Raw genomic sequence first — 17,703 nt, 5'->3', positions numbered from 1 at the left:
AAGCAATCATGCATAATCAAAAGTTCAGAACACATAGTAGATATTTGGCAAGTGCAAGCATAGTATGCTGGTTAAGAGTGAGGGTCTCTCTGTGCCTCAATCTCTTCCCCTGTAAAGTGGAGATAAAAATAGCGCAACTTTGTCAGGTTGTTCTGAGTACTGAGTTAATGCATATAAATGCTTAGAATAAGTACATAAAAAATATGATCATTGCTTGCGGAGCCTGGGTGGCTCAGTCCATTAAGCATCTGACTCTCCATTTCAGCATTTCAGCTCAGGTCTTGATCTCACAGTCCTGGGATCCAGCCTAGAGACCCGCCCCCAGCCCCACCCTTTGTGGAGCCCAGTGTGGGACTCCGCCCTCAGCAGAGTCTGAGGATTCTCTCCCTCTCCCTCCCTCTGTCTCCACTAGCTCAAATAAATAAGTAAATATTTTAAAAACTATATAATCATTGCTTAATAGCAATGATTTCTGAACTTTTTCTCACCAGTCTGTTCTATACATGCATCATTATCTAATTTATGAAGGAGCAAAACGTAGTCAGTAAAAAAGAAATAATTTATTTTCTTTCTTTTATTCATCACATTGAGACAAACAGATTATGTTTAATTTTTAAAAATTATACATTCATGTAAGCACATTTTCAGGAAGTGTGGCAAATACAGAAAGTACAAAAAATAAATCATTCATAATTTCATTGGCTAATAATCACTGCCAACATTTTACTGCATTGTATTTTATTACTTATTTCTATGTTTATTCCTCTGAAGTGTATATACGCATAGATATGTAAATACAGTTAAAACAATACCATATAGGTATCTTGATTTCTTAAATCTAATTGTTTACATAATGGGGATTTCCTTTGTTTCAAGCATTATGAAATGTATTTTTTCCAAACAGTCATCTTCCATTGTCCCTTAAAAGTGTATTTAAGATAATGCTCAGGCAATTATTAGTTTTGAACCCAAATAGAGCTTTTTAGGTATAACATCACTACAGTTAATGAGTTTTTTCTATTTTTAACCCCATATGTATGAAGTGATATATCACAGGAAATGGCATGTTAAGGAAATATCATTTCCTTTTTCAAAAGATAATAAAACATCTGTGGGGCTTTTTTTCCAAACTGAAATAGGGAGTAATAAAAATAGTCTTCTTGAGCTATATAAATTATCCTTCATATATTTTGGGAGTTCATCCAAAATGCAAATTTCACAAAAAAATCAATGTGGTCTTTGAACACAATTTTTAGCATGTGCAAATTTGCTAAATCTAATTATACTTCGCACTTAGCACTTCTTATCTTAAGAGCATCAAAGCATTTCACACATCTTAATAAAGACTCAAAGTTTTTTTAATTAAAGATTTAATCCAGAGTGATATTCAACAAAGAAAAATCTGTAAAAATATCCTTTATATGATGCTACATGTAATATATGGTAAGATTCAATTTATCGAGCACTAAAATAAATGCTCTATTTCAAGATGAATATTATAGCAAATGGAATCAAATAAACCCATTTATTCTCATTTTTACCTATGATAATTATATTAAAATAGATGCAAATAGTAACCTTTTTTTTTTTTAAAGATTTACTTATTTATTTATTCATGAGAGTCACACAGAGAGAGGCAGAGACATAGGTAGAAGGAGAAGCAAGCTCTCGCCCAGTCCTGGGAACCCAATACAGGACTTGATCCCAGGACCCCGGCCGGGGTCATGCCCTAAGCCGAAGGCAGAAGCTCAACCACTGAGTTACCTGGGCGTCCCGCAAATAGTAACTTTTTATCAAATATAGTAAATTAGATAACTGAATAGTTTTTAAAATTTTACAAAATTCTCATGCTTTTCTATCTCTCATTTAAAATTAAAATTTGTGCAACCCCTAAGAAAGGTTTACTCCCCAAACCTAACTTCCTGAAAGATAGTGGAGGATAATTAATAGGGAGGCACCTCCCAGGGGAAGAGTCGGGACATGCAAAAAATAAAAGATGAAATGTTTTCAGAAAGTAAAATAAACGTCTAATTGAGGAATCTTCTCCATTTGTTAGGGAAGAGGGCAGGCACAAAGCCTGCCTGCCAGAATGTTCAACATTGCCAAGGACCACACACTGCAGTAGAATCCTACTCTTTTCTTTGAATGGAAGTTTTCATTGCAATTATCTTATCCCTGGTCCAGTACTACTTACTGGGTGAGCATGGAAGAGCAAAAAACTTGCTTTTTGCTTTATATGCTGCAAAATGATTCAAACTTAATGTAGAGGAAAAAAAGCATCACCTGAAGATCATAAATACCCGGATGGTAGTCTCTCTTGACATGAAATAACTGTCTTCTACTATGTGGCAGGAAGAGTTAAATAGGTATGTGATGCCCACAAAGGTGCAAGTAGCAGAAATTGGCCAGCCATTCACCGAAACCATTTCCTGTGTTTCCCTGAGATTATAGCTTGACTACTTCCCACTGAACTTTCAGTCAGATATAACTATGTGACCTATGTCTGGCCAGGGGAATGTCACAGATATGAGCAACAACTTTTAGACTTGACTCATAAAATTACCTATGCATAATCCTTCATGTTCTTTCTCTTTCCACAGCTTGATGGAAAAGAACACAGAGATCTTGCAAGCTGTATGTTGAAAATGAAGATGTCATAGGATCTAAGGAGCTCAGGCACTTCGACTTCTCTGTGGAATGAAGTAAAGGGATCAGATTTTCCTTCCTTCCTGAAACAATTCATAAACTGGACAAAATATTTAAAACAATGATTTACAAGGCAATGAATATCAGGCAGCGAAGGACAGTGATCCCCGAGAGACAGTCAACAAGGTAAGCTCTACAACTGTCTCAAAAGCTTCCAGGACGTGGTTGAGGGAGTGGGAACCCAGAGAGGACCCAGCACACCTGTCTGAACTGAGAAGTCAGAGATGGTAATCTGGGGACACGCAGGCAGCCAGAGTTTACAGGATAGAGTACTCGAAAGGAAACAGCAAGAGAGAACATAAGAGAAATGCAGAGGGTATCCCCTTTAGTGTTCAGCAAAATACTCATCAGCAAATGTGTGTGAGGAAACTACCTAAGGCTGGAAAAAGAATGTTCTAGAGGAAACAGTTCCTGGAGATCACACAGGGCTAGAAACATCTTATCAGCTAAGCTGGAAGACCTCATAGTTTATGAAATACTGGGGAAAGGTTTTAGAAGGGTCTTGTCTCAGTAGTGGGACAAAATTAGCCTAAGACTAAATGCTTCTCTAGTCCTGCCCAACAAATATTAAAAGCAAGTTCTAAAAGGATAAAACTGTTTCTAACTAACATAACGGTATCCCAGAACAAAGTTCAAGAATGTTTATAGGAATACAAAAACCAGCCGCCAACGAGGTAAAATCTACCTTGTCTGACATCCGATCAAAAATTGCTAGGCATGCAAAGAAGCAGGAAGATACTACCCATAATGAAGAAGAAAACCAATCAATCGAAAATCGACCCAGAACTAACACAGATAATAGAATGAACAGACAAAGGCATTAAAACAGTAATTGTACTAGCTATACTTCATATGTTCAGAAATTTATTAAATTAATAAAACCAGCTATAAGATAATATAATATATTATCTTAATATAATATATTATATATTAATTTATAATAATATAATTAATATAATTATTAATTATAATTAATAATATATACATATATATTTATTTTTTATTTATATATAAATAAAAATATATATTTTATATAAAATATATAAATGTAACACTGTATTAGTTTGTATACATTTGTATACATTTATATTTATAAATGTAACACATATATTTATAATATATAAATATATTTTTTATTTATATATATATATATCATACCATTCTGTTGTATACAAACTAATACAGTGTTACATTTCAATTGTATCTCAATAAAACTGGTGGAGAAGAGACTAAAAAGATCAGAGCTTTTAGGTGAAAGTTACAATGGTTGAAATGAAAACCACACTAGATGATATTAACCAAATGCAGGAGACTTATTAGTGAATTTGAGGCCATGGCAACAAAAACTAACCTACATAAACACACAGGGGTAAAAGAATTGAAAAAAAAATAGGTAAAACAGAGCAACTGCTTTGGAAATAGTTTAATAGCTTCTAAAAATGTTGAACATACACCAACCATACGATCCAGCTGCTCCTAGGTCTTTACCCCCGAGAAATGAAAGCATATGCCCATCAAAGACGTGTATGTGGATGTACATTTATATGTAATAGCTCAAAACTGGAAACAATCCAAATGTCCATCAACCACTGAACAGGGGAACTGTGTCATATATCCCTACAGTAGTACATTACCTAACCATAAGAATGAGTTAAGTATGGATACATGCAATAATGTGGATGAATGTCAAAATAATTATGCTGGGTGCAAAAGGCCAGAAAAATTAAGTGTACACATTGTATGATATATATATTTCCCTCACCCCCTTCAAAATACAAACTAATGCATAGTAACCAAAGGCAGAATAGTGGTTGCCTAGGGAGAGGATGAGGATAAGAATGGCTTGTTGGGAAGAATTACAAAGGAGCACAAGGAATCTTCTAGGGTGACAAATATGTTAATTTTCTTGACTCTGGTGATAGTTTTATAAATGTATACATATGTCAAACTTATCTAATTGTATACTTCAAATATATGCAGTTCATCACATGTCAATTATTCCTCCATAAATCTGTTAAGAACAATGTTAAAGATCTTAATCCCTAAAAGTATGGAAAGCAATGAAAAAATTTAGTCTTGATGTAAGTTATAAACAAACCTGTATTGTATTGAGCCATTTCTGCCTGTTTGTATGTTATATACTTACCACTATAGCTTTTTACTAGGGCTTGTCCCAAGATATTAACCTGGTCCCATGATATTAACTTGTAGTAACTAAGACTGTATGCTTTCTAATTCATGTCCAGTTGGACATAGAGTCTTTTTTAGTAGCTTCCATAGGAGAAAGAGCTTTTATTTTCAAAAGCCTCCATGTATGTATCCTCGTATCTTATTAGTCTAAATTGATTTATGCTACAATGTCAGCACCACCATAGATAATTACATAGGCGATGCCTTGAACAAGGGCATCCAACCAAGGGGGAAAAAATGAGGACTCAAACCCAGCATGCGCTCTGCTTACTAAACTTGTACAAATCTGATGCTGGACTGCATTCACCTGCAAGAAAGGTACATCTTTCTCTAATTGCACAGAGTTGACATACAACCTTATGTAGGTCTGGATCCTAGTGGTCAGGCAGATAGACTCTAGTAGGAAAAGGAAAGGAACAGAATGGTAGCTAAGGGTGAAGTGAACCAGAAAATGACCACTACAATGCTCATGGTGTTACGATTGTTGGTATGGCTATCATGCATTTACTATATTCCTATGTCTTTTCTGATATTCTAGATAAAAACAATCTCACTTATCTGAAATCTTATACAGTTTTATCTTATAAAAAATCTCTTACAGGGGCACCTGGGTGGCTCAGTGGTGAGCATCTGCCTTTAGATCAGGTCACAATCCCAGGGTCCTGGGATGGAGTCCCACATCAGGCCCCTGCAGGGAGCCTACTTCTCCCTCTGCCCATATCTCTGCCTCTCTCTCTCTGTGTCTCTCATGAATAAATAAATAAAATCTTTGAAAACATAAAAAATAAAATAAATAAATAAATACATACATAAATAAATAAATAAATAAATAAATAAATAAATAAATAAATCTCTTAAAGAGGCATCTGGGTGGCTCAGTTGATTGAGCATCCAACAATTGATTTCGGCTCAGGTGGTGAAATGGAGCCCCACATCCAGCCCTGCTGCACTTAAGACTCACTTAAGATTCTCTCTGCCCCTTCCTTTGTCCCTCCCCCTGCTCACACTCTCACACCCTCTAAGTAAATTTTTTAAAAATATTTTTAAAAATCTCTTACAGTGATTGTAACTTTCTACCTTTAATTATAATTAATTGCATGCATTTAATAAGTTAGGAATACAACCACAGAGACAGCCTAGGATTGGAAGACTGTGAATCAAAATTCCTGTAGGGGGAATCCCTGGGTGGCGCAGCGGTTTGGCGCCTGCCTTTGGCCCAGGGTGCGATCCTGGAGACCCGGGATCGAATCCCACGTCGGGCTCCCGGTGCATGGAGCCTGCTTCTCCCTCTGCCTGTGTCACTGCCTCTCTCTCTCTCTCTCTCTCTCTCTCTCTCTCGTCGGGCTCCCGGTGCATGGAGCCTGCTTCTCCCTCTGCCTGTGTCGCTGCCTCTCTCTCTCTCTCTCTCTCTATCATGAATAAATAAGTAAATAAATAAAATCTTAAAACAAACAAACAAACAAAATTCCTGTAGGACTTAATGGAGACAGAATTTTTTTGGTCAAGGGACACCTGGGTGGCTCAGTGGTTAAGTGTCTGCCTTTGGCTCAGGGCGTGATCCCGGAGTCCTGGGATCGAGTTCCACATCAGGCTTCCTGCATTGAGCCTGCTTCTCCCTCTGCCTATGTCTCTGCCTTTTTCTCTCTCTCTCTCTCTGCCTCTCATGAATAAATAAGTAGAATCTTTAAAAAAAATTTTTTTGGTCAACAAAGGAAAAGCTGGTCTAATTACAAAGAGTTCCACCAATACCTCTATTTTGAGTGGAAAGTACTTAGGTGCCAAATGTAACTATGCCACCTCCCCTTTTCTCAAGACAAGAAATGACAGGAATTCTTGAGCATATAGTGTGTTATATCCAACAATGACCAAGAGTGCAAAATGTTTTGATGGATGCAGTACCCAAGAAGGAAAGTTTCCTAGACACTTTCAAGATGTAGCAGTGAATCTGGGAGATCAAACATAGGAGTAAATGAATCATCTAGAGAACCAAATTAAACATCAATTCTGCCACTAATTCCAGTGCCAGGTTTACTTTTGGATTTCTACCAGTTTGGTGCTATGTGATGGCTGAAAGTTGTCAAAACATCATGTTAGTAAGTCATGGTGAACTCATACCGAGCTGGTAGCAGAACAGTCAGTGCAGGTTGCAAGCACATATGCTGGGCGGGTCACTTGTTTGCTCCTACCAATTTTACAAGTTCACTGGCAGTATATACAGCAGTAAATACAAAGTGAAGGAATTTTTATTAAATGATCCTTTAAATTTTTCAATGTTGAATTTTATAATGCACCACTAATCAAATTAGCCTGCCAAAATAATGTTTCGGTAGTGACAAAAATGTTTCTACTAAAAATCACATTAAAATGATAGTGATAGTGAAAAATAACCAAAGAATAGTCTGGGCATCTCAAAAGAACAAATCAAAGTACACAAAATGTAAAATACAGAATAAGCCAATGCTTATTTGTACTATTAAATTCTAAACTGGTATTGAAAAAAATAAAAAAATAAAAAATAAACTGGTATTGAAATTTCAGTGATATATTATAATTTATATACTATGCTAGGTGCTGTGGATGTACAAATGAAAATGATATGATTTATCCCCATGAATAATCACTGTGAGATAGACATAGAAACTATAAAACAGTATGGTAAAAACAGTATGGTAAAAATAAGACAAATATTATAATTTATATATTTATTTTTATATAAAATATGTATTATATATTAAAAAATATATATATATATCCAGAAATTGTTTAGATGATGGAATAAGTCACTCAGAATGGTAGCAATAGAGGGAGGAGGGTCAGGGAAACAGGTACAGAGGAGATGTTGGGATTCAGTTTTAAATAAATGGTACAGAGTATGAAGACCATTCTAGGCGGAGGCAGAGTACATGCCCTGGAAACACAAGGGTCAAATTTTTTAAAAGATCTAACTGTATGGAGTGGTGAATTCTGTGACAAAATAAACTACCCAGAAAAGTAATATGCTATGTTTACTCAGACTGAATAGTATATTTGAATTTACCTAGTTGAACATACTATACTTATTTAACTAATTTCTTCCTAAAGCCAAAGAAGATAAAATTATATTTTACAATGTTTGGGGCAGCCCCAGTGGCTTAGTGGTTTAGTGCTGCCTTCAGCCCAGTGTGTGATCCTGGAGTCCCAGGATCGAGTCCCATGTCGGGCTCCCTGCATGGAGCCTGCTTCTCTCTCTCTCTCTCTCTAACAAATAAATAAAATCTTAAAAAAATAAAATGTTTGCATATGGGCTACAAACATTAAGATCTTACACTTCATCTAGCATATTAGTTAGGGTACTCCAGGGAACCAGTAGGAGACAATCAGTTGGACAGACAGATAGAAAGATAGATACACAGGTATTATAGGAATAGGCCACATGATTATGGAGGCTGAGAAGCCCCACAGTCCATTGTCTGCAAGCTGGAGACCCAGGAAAGCTGATTGTAGAATTCAGTCTGAGTCTGAAAGCATGAGAACCAGGGAAGCTGATGGTATAAAACACTATTAGTGATTGGATCTAAGCTAACTTTTCAATCATTGAATCATTGAGTGCCCTCGAAATTACTTGGTAAAGCTTTAAACTGACTGCGCTAAAGCTGGGATGACTATTTTAATAGACACCTGGTAAGGAAAAATAGTCTTACTAAAAAGGAATACCTGAGAAATACAGGGTTTTATTCATCATGACAGTCAGTGATATTCTTTCAGCTCTAAAAACTGGAACTGTGAGCTTGAAAATTTGCAAATGTAAGAACTTGTAAGTGATAATCAAAAGAGATCGTGGCTGAAGAAGTGGAGCATGGCTCATTCAGCTTCTTCCAGGAGTTCTTGCCCTCGCTGGGCCTGGCTTCCTACCCTTCTGTGATTTGCGTGTTGCCCTAATGGCTTCCCCACAGAAAGACCCACTCTGTTTGTCTTAGTTCCAATTCTCACTCTTCTCTCTACCCAACTTCACAGCCCCGCTGTGCCATCTGCCTTGAAGCCCTTCAGAACTAATTCCATTGTGTCTTTATTCCTGTTCCAATCAGTCACCTCCCAAAGTTCAGGACTCTTGGATCATTCACTGTCTCCTGCTTGTGGCTCTGAATCCCCTACTGTCATTTCGATTCTTATCTAGGTTCAGCATTTGAAATCATTCCACTGTGTCCTCAGGAACTCATCCATTATGTCATCCACAAAGTCCTCTACTTCAAAACAGTGTCTCTCAACAGTCTCTCCACCTTCTGGAAACTGACTTTTGCTAAGGATCCTGTCTTCCCTGTGGCTGTCTAACATGCCAACGTAGTCATAAGACATTAATATATGGTTAGTAGTTGGAAGAAAAGATTGGTCCACAGGAAGACTTCCAGGATGGTTTCCTTCAACCTCCAGGTAAATGAGCTTCGGTGACCCTAGAATTATCATAGGAAACACTATTTAACTTTCTTATGTATTTTATGCTGCAACTGTAACAGAACAGAACTACAGAGAATCTTTGAATTATAACCTCATTTCACATTTTTATGTGACTAGGAGTCTAGGTTTGTACTTACTTCCAGGGGTCTGAATGCTGGCCCTTCAGTCTCCTGCTTGTGTGATTCTATGTAAGATTCCTAACCCTTTGCAGCCCGAATTGTCTTATTTTTACAATGTAAAATTTACATGAAAATAGCTGAATAAAAACTGTATGCTCAAAAATGACATTTGTTCTCTTTTGGATTTATATGTCTGAGAAGCCTTTGTTTAGGAGAAGACTGTCTATGACTTTACTTTGGATGTAATATCTCTATAGTGCTTACAAAAATAAATAATATAAAAGGAAATATCCTACTTTTGTTGTTCCACATTATAATAAAAAAAAAACCTTTGTATTTGTATATCCAAAGCCTATTCATACATATTAGTTTCACAACTCTGCAAATATCAACTCATGTTTCCAGATAGAGACTGAATTTCAAAGAAATCCTTTTATATTGCTCCTCAATGAAAATGATCTATTTCAATAAACTGGTGACTGTATCTCTAAATACAAGAAGTTCCCAAAAGCAAGAGAAGATTCATAAAATTAGGATAAACTTAACATAATGAAAGGTAGTCTACCTTCCAAAAATTAATAAAGAAAAGGATCTCTACTTTCAAATGTAGTAGGCTGGGTCACACTTACACTCCCACTGGACTCAAAAACAAAAAAACTAAGCCTAGAAAAAGTCAGATAAATTACAGAAATCCAATTTTGAAGACATCAAGATGCTGTGGGAACAAGGATTAGATTAAAATTTCTGAAAAGCTTATGTCCTGGGTGAGTGAGCTAATGATCTTCAGTCATTGTTCCCCACGAAGGGCTTTGCTCATTCTGACCCCAGGCTGAGAACTAGGAGTGGCCCAGGCCTAGGACCTCTCCTGGGGAAAGAGAAAAGAGAAATTAAAAGTTGGTCACAACCATATTGGGCTGGTATAAAACGAGTTGGAGATTTGAAGGACCTCAAAGGCTTCAATGATTCTGCTCCCAATTTCCAGTGTGTTGTGGGGGATGGATTTCCACGCCACCATCAATTCTTTATAAAGCCCTAGCTGGGTGGCCTACAATTCAACTCAATTCTGATACTATCTACTGGGGGATAGCATCAGATTCCACAGGGTAAGGGTTCAGTTCTACAAGACTCTTCATCCTGCCGGTTGAAGGCCCCAGTTGTTACCTATGGCTGTGACCAACTGGCTATATAGAGCCTAGAGGTTTCTACCACTCCCTCCATGGATTCAATTAATTTGCTAGAATGGCTCACAGAACTTGGAGAAACATTTTACTTATCAGACCATTGGTTTACTATAAAAGGATGTAACTCAAGAACAGCCAGATAGAACAGATGCACAGGAAAGATACGAGGAAAAGACCTGGCTTCCATGCCCCCTCCAAGCACACCACTCCCTCCACATCTCCATGTGTCTACCAAGGGAACCTCTCCAAACCCCATCCCTTTGGGGTTTTTTTTATGGAGGCTATTTTACATAGGTATGATTAAATCTTTGGCCATTGGTGGTGACTGAATTCAATCTCCAACCCTCCTCCCATCACCAGGAGATTGGGATAGGACTGGACGTTTCAACCCTCAAATCAGAGAACCAGCCCCTCTCTTCCACCCTCATCTTTGGGTGCTTCCTAAGTTGTTTTATTAACATAACAGAATACTTTTATATCTCTGGGCATTTAGGAAAGTCTAAGGATTTTAGGAGTTCTGTGCCTGAAACTGGGCCAAAGACTCAGTACATATATCTTATTATAAATCACAATATCACAAAGTCCTCATAAAATATTTCTTAAATTCTGGGGCGCACAGAGACTGAAAGTTAAGCAAAAGATTCTATGAGGGGATGGTAAAACTCCCTTAGTCTCAGGGTGATGAAAATACAAAGACCAGTGGGAGGAAGTTGGATGTAACCACACAGCCAACCTCTCTCTAGAGACATTTTACCAGATTTTGAAGTTGCATGACATAGGAGGCTCAAAAGTTATGTGGAAACCTCTGAAGAACATAGTCGGATCCCCCACGGTTTTTTAATACCAAAGAGACAAAGGTTTGCCAATCTCTCAGTTTAAACCCCAGGATTTAGGATTGTTACGCTTTCTTGGTGAATTGTCCTCTTTGTTGTCATGTGATGGGACTCTTTTCTCTATGGTAATATTTCACCTTCTAAAGTCTACTTTGACATGACTATAGTAACACAAGTTCTTTTGATTAGTTTTAGGTACAAATGTACACATCTCCTTCTCCCACAGCAGTTTCTCTCATATTTTAATAATCTGGTATGGTACCTTCAATTTATTGAGTGATCAGAAAGGCTTCACATTGCATGCCGAATATCCAGCATGGTTATGTTTGCGGGCCACACCATGAAAGGCATGAAGTCGGGTGTGACTCTCACATCCCTTCCACATAATGCTTTCAACATGCACTTTGCAGAGACACATATGAGCAATGAGCTTCCCACACTCAGCAATCTCTTGAGCACACTTAAGATGATGCCCAGAAATTCTCAGCGTGCGAAGTTCTAATTCTTTCTGTTTCTCTCCCAGTCAGAATGCAAAAGAGTGTGACATGACATTTAGTCGATCCATTCTAATTTATTTTTTAAAGTAAATCACAGCTTGGAAGTTTTACTTAATATTAACCTAAAAAGCATGCTAAATTGGTCATTTTCTCAGTACTAGTTGAGGGCAAACCTAAAGCTGAAATCAAACAATGTATGTCAATACCCACTCCCCCAAAATTCCACAAGGATGCTAAACTGCAAGGCAGATTCTTCACAGAATCTGTGGCCTAAAGAGACACCTCCTGAGTTGAGGTTAAAGGATGACAGAAATTTGAGAGGAAAGCAGTTGAAGATGTAATGATACTTTCTCCCCACTACTTGCTCTCAGACAAAAAGTAAAGGCCTATTGAGAAAAGGCGCAAGAAGACCACGTAGACAATTTGATAGACGTCCCTTGGAGTTTTGGAACTAATGCCTGAGAACTCTGAACCTGGTAGGCTGTGACTACTGTCATAGTGCCAGAGAGAAAAGTGGTATCCACGGTGGGGAGCAGCTGAGTTTCCAGTGATGATAGGGAAAGATATATACATCAAAGACCCAACAAGGATTGAATAGTAGGGAGCCAGCATGGAGAAACAGACTTGAAATAGACTGCCCAAGAGTCAGCCTCATTATAAATGTGTTTATTAGATTCATAAAGAAAAGGGTAGAAGTCATGAGTGGACAGCCAACAGGAAGACATTGCCAACATCAAGGGAGTGAAAATCAGATGTTTCCAACTGAGAAATCTCCAAGGAAGCCACAAATGTGCCTCATGATGTGGGGAGGAACCACTGACCATCTAGCATGCCCAGACCAGAGATCACTAGCTCCAGGTCACAAGCATACAATTAAAGCATGGCATTTCCTGAATCTGATCTCTTTGTTCTTTCCCTACACCAATCCCAGAGAATTCAAGAATCTCATCTGGTGAAAAGAAGCTTGTCATGGGTTCCTACCCCAGAACAGGCTTATCCTAACATGATGTTCATGCAAGTTGAAGAAAAGGAAAATTTCAGTTTCAAAGGGATTTCATAGTCTTCTTTTTTCAGGTTGGACATTTCAATGACTAGACTGAGATTTTTCTTGGACTTGAAGTGATGTTTCATTATCTGGGAGTGACTGGAATTGTCTTAATATATGATCTATTTTTCACAGGTAGCAAAGGAAGAAACGGCTTCATGGTTGTTACATGAATTGGTATTGGTGGTAAGGAGACAGTTGTTTCTTCAGCCTCCTACCACAGACTAACTAGATGCAGATCAATTCCATTTTCTCTTCCAGGGAAACACAAGAAAAGTAATTTCCCAGCTTTCACTGTTGTTGGGTTAAGGTCGTGTGACTGGAATCTGGGCAGTAGCTGCCCAGTAAAAAGTGACTGGGGATGTACTACTATATAGGTCTGGCTACTAACCATCCCAATGATTCTTATCCTAATTTTCTCTAACCTTATGCCTAGAAGGGTGAGGTCTGGGACCACGGATGATGCAAATCATGCTGCATGATGAAAATCAGTATCCCCAAGTCACTGCTTGGAAGCCAGTAATACCCAAAAATCCCCAGCAAATCATCTGACACCTGCAGACTGTAACATAAGCAAAAAATAAACCTCTGTTATTTTTATCTACTGCGATTTGTTTTCCTCAGCAGCTAGAGATAATTATCCCGGCGAACACACAGCCTAGCTCTCTTTCTACAATATTAGCAATTATATGCATCATACTCACAACCGATTGTGATTAATCAGTGAATGGTAATACTAAGTAGAGAGTGATTTCCTTGGAGAACCAAAGGTCTCTTCCTAAAGCCAGATGAGAACACAGAATCACAGAACTCTGTCCTTTAGTGGGCAGCCACCAGCACTGCACCGCAAGGCTGCTGTATGGAGAGAAGAGTAGGGTATGTCTATGTGAGGTCCATAGGAAAGGCTGAGGTCTGTTGGGAATTAAACCCTATCCACATTTATTTATTTTTTTTAAAGATTTTATTTATTTATTCATGAGAGACACAGAGAAAGAGAGAGAGAGAGAGGCAGAGACACAGGCAAGGGGAGAAGTAGGCTCCATGCAGGGAGCCCAATATGGGACTCGATCCCAGGTCTCCAGGATCATGCCTTGAAGGCGGCACTAAACCGCTGAGCCACCCAGGCTGCCCAAACCCTATCCAAATTTCAAACAAGATCAACTCCTGGTTTCTCAGTGGGAAGATGAAATTATGACTTTTGGTTGCATTAGTCAGAGAAAAATTTGGTTAAGCATAAATTTGAGCTTGGCCTGGAGAGGTAGATGGGATACAATCAGACAGAAAAGAACAGAGAGGGTGTCTGTGGAAGGAAGCACAGCACAAAAAGGATGCAGGGTCTCTGGGTGGCTCAGTCGGTTAAGCATCTGACTCTTGATTTCAGCTCAGGTCATGATCTCAGGGTCGTGGGATGAAGCCCTGCATTGGGCTCTGTGTTCAGCAGGGAGTTTGCTTGAGATTCTTTCTCCCTCCCCCCTACCCCTCCCCATGCTGTCTCTCTCTCCCTAAAAATAAATAAATAAAATATTTTTTAAAAGACTGAAAATAAATAAATAAATAAATAAATAAATAAATAAATAAATGACTGAAAAGATGAAAAGAGACAGAGGAGAATTTTAAATAATGGGTTGATAACATAGCATAACTATTAGATGATTCCCAGGAATGATATATTGAGAGCTTACAATGTGCCAGTTACTGTACTAGGCTTTGTATTTCTTTTTTTTTTTTTTTAAGATTTATTTATTTATTCATGAGAGACACAGAAAGAGAGAGAGAGAGAGAGAGGCAGAGACACAGGCAGAGGGAGAAGCAGGCTCCCTGCAGGGAGCCTGACGTGAGACTCGATCCCAGGAGTCCAGAATCACGCCCTGGGCTGAAGGCAGGCGCTAAGCCGCTGAGCCACCCAGGGATCCCCCTATGCTTTGTATTTCATTTAATTCTTACAATCCAGTGAGATATGTATTTTATAGACCCATTTTATAGATGAGAACAAAGAGGCATAGGAAAATAACTTGACCTCAGATTAAGACTTCTCAAGGAGTCTGACTCTAGTAAATGTTCTTAACCACTATGTTGTATTTTAATAAGACAATGAAGATTGGAGGCAGTGAGGAGAAGCAGAAAGACCTCTAATTTCGGAATAAACTTGACTTGAATCCCCTCTCTGTCATATGAAATCTCGGGCACGTGAAACTTTCTGAGTCTAAATATTTTTTTGAAAGATGAAAATAATACCACCTACCTACATTTATTCATTCATTCATTTATTTTTAGTTAAAGAGATCTCCAGTGTAAGCGGTAACTTGCACATGTACATAGGGCACAGTTAGGTGGCTGAGTACACAGTAGCTCCTATGATAGTGCAACACTGTATGCGGTGGGGAGAAGATTTGGTATTTAAATTTTAGGTATTTTCATTTTGCAATTAGATGACAGAGATTGGCCTGCCTAGAAAATGCCCACGAGATAGTTGGCATTCAAGTGGCACCGCCTGATGACATTTACAGACACAGGACTGGAGCTTGGGGTACATGTGAGCTTTGAAACAATAGCCACATGGATAATGTGCTAATTGAGTTCTTAACAGTGAATGAGATTTGTGAGAAAGAAGTGTAAAGTGGGAACTGTAGCTGTTAGGTTGTGGGAGATGAAATGAATCCAGGAAGGAATGACTAGAGAAATAGTAACGGTTTTGTTTTTTTTAGATTTTTACTTATTTATTCATGAGAGACACAGAGAGAAAGAGAGAGAGAGAGAGAGGAAGGGGAAGAAGCAGGTTCCATGCAGGGAGCCCCATGTGGGATTCGATCCTGGGTCTCCAGGATCATGCCCTGGGCCGAAGTTGGCGCTAAACCGCTGAGCCACCAGGGCTGCCCAGTAACTGTTTTGTTAAGCTTAACTAAGAAAGAGCTTGCATGTTTTAAAGGTAATGGGGCTGACTAACAGAATTCTCTCTTACTTGGAATATCTAAATGTCACAGATAAAAAGATTGCTGAAGATGAAGTATTTGTCACAATCCACAATGTGTATTCACATATGGATAGCATTTTTAATTGCATTTTTTAATTTAAAAAAATGCCTATTTCCCTAAAAATAATTAATGAATTAGTAGTGTTATTATTCTTATATGTTATCATACATGCATCTTAAACTGCTTCTTCTATTTCTACTGGAATATCTTTTTCAAAATAAGAAAAAGAAAAATATTTCTTTCCCACGGAGAGTTTAAGACCTAATCTTTTCAATTCCTAATCTCTACTTCACTTTTTTCAAAGGAATCTTTCTGTTCTTTATCCAACAACCAAACATTTGTGGAGCACCTACCACATGCAGTGCATTGCACTAGGCTCCCTAGGGCTTACAAAAAATAAATTTTAAAATAGTCAACTGTCTTTAAGGACTGTATATTTCAGAGAGAAAAAAAGATATTTACAGGGAAATGATGTGTAAAAACCACCACAAAACACGGCTTAATGTTCATGCCATGGGGGAAAAAATCTTCCAGAGCTAAGCAGTGCAGAGATACAGGATCAGGGTAAGTAGAAATGAGATATGAGGAAAGAGAATACTTCCTGAAAATTTGAGTAAATATAAAGAATTAAATTTCTAGATTCTATTTTTCTGGCTTATACAAAGCTAATATACAATTTTGATGTGTTGCATTAACAAATATCAAACAACTTACATATTTCGTCTTCCTTTTGACTTGAAACATTTTTTATTTAGCTATTGAGCACTCTTATAGAAAAAATTTAAGACAACTGGCAATTTTCCATAATCCTCTTCCTGTTTAGAATATACCTACTCAGGTGTAATTCTAAAGTTCACGCAAATATGAAAAGGAAATTATCTTTGATCTGCCCAATCTGCCACCTACTCAGAAGGCAGAAAAAGAGTCCTTTTCTGCAATTCTATCGACCACCTGAATCTAACCCAATCAAGATGGAAGAACTAATTTAGTTCCTAGTAGTATATTTATGGTGCTTTCAGGATTGCTATCTATTAAATAAATTAAGATTTCATCAAAAGTTATCAAATGACTTATACACTGCAAAGACAAAACAATCCTCAGAGTTTTAGAGCAAAACATCCTTCTCTTTGAAAAGTGTCATGGGTTTTTAAGAGTTTATTAGGATGGGAATATAGTAGAGGGAAAAATAGCCTGCCACCTAGAATTTGCTAAATCCTACCTGAAATTTCAAAGGTATCAAATTGCCACCATAAGTGTCACTTGAGAAAAGGTTAAAGAAATTTATCTCTACCATGTTTTGCATTATCATTCCTACAAAATTTCATAATATGTATTATGAACAAGAAACAATCATTTGTTAGATAAGAGATGCAGGCTCTACATCATTGGAGGAAAAAGTAGCCTCCTCTTGAAGCTCAGTCATATTTAAACAATAATAATAGAACTTGTGATGCATCAGATACTGAGCTGAATGGTTTATCACCAAATTCAAGCTTGTAGGCATCATGGTGTAATGAAAAGAGCTAATGTTTGAGAGTCAGGTAAGTTTGAGCTCAAAACTGACCCTTAACCATCTGAGCACCTTGAATAAGTTGCATATGCTTTTTGAATCTCATTTCCTTATCTTTAAGAAAGAGACAATAATATCTAACAGATATTACACTATGTAAAACTTCTATAGCACTTGGTACGTAATAGGTGCTCAATAAATTCACAGGCCTCACAGTTC

At 37.7% G+C, this 17,703-nt stretch overlaps 1 long non-coding RNA gene across 2 annotated transcripts in view; it reads right to left on the bottom strand.

Moving 5' to 3' along the window:
* Positions 1-541: 541 nt before the first annotated feature.
* Positions 542-17,703, bottom strand: part of LOC111091494 — a 55,215-nt gene continuing 38,053 nt past the window's right edge. For both annotated transcript variants that reach the window (XR_005375525.1, XR_005375524.1), the window contains one exon: positions 542-2,690. This is a non-coding gene — a long non-coding RNA (uncharacterized LOC111091494). The remainder of the gene's footprint in view (positions 2,691-17,703) is intronic.

Source organism: Canis lupus, chromosome 21, assembly GCF_011100685.1.
Source record: "Canis lupus familiaris isolate Mischka breed German Shepherd chromosome 21, alternate assembly UU_Cfam_GSD_1.0, whole genome shotgun sequence".
Taxonomy (NCBI): Eukaryota; Metazoa; Chordata; class Mammalia; order Carnivora; family Canidae; genus Canis; species Canis lupus.
Note: the sequence above shows the minus strand (reverse complement) of the source record. Positions and strands in the feature narration are given on the sequence as shown.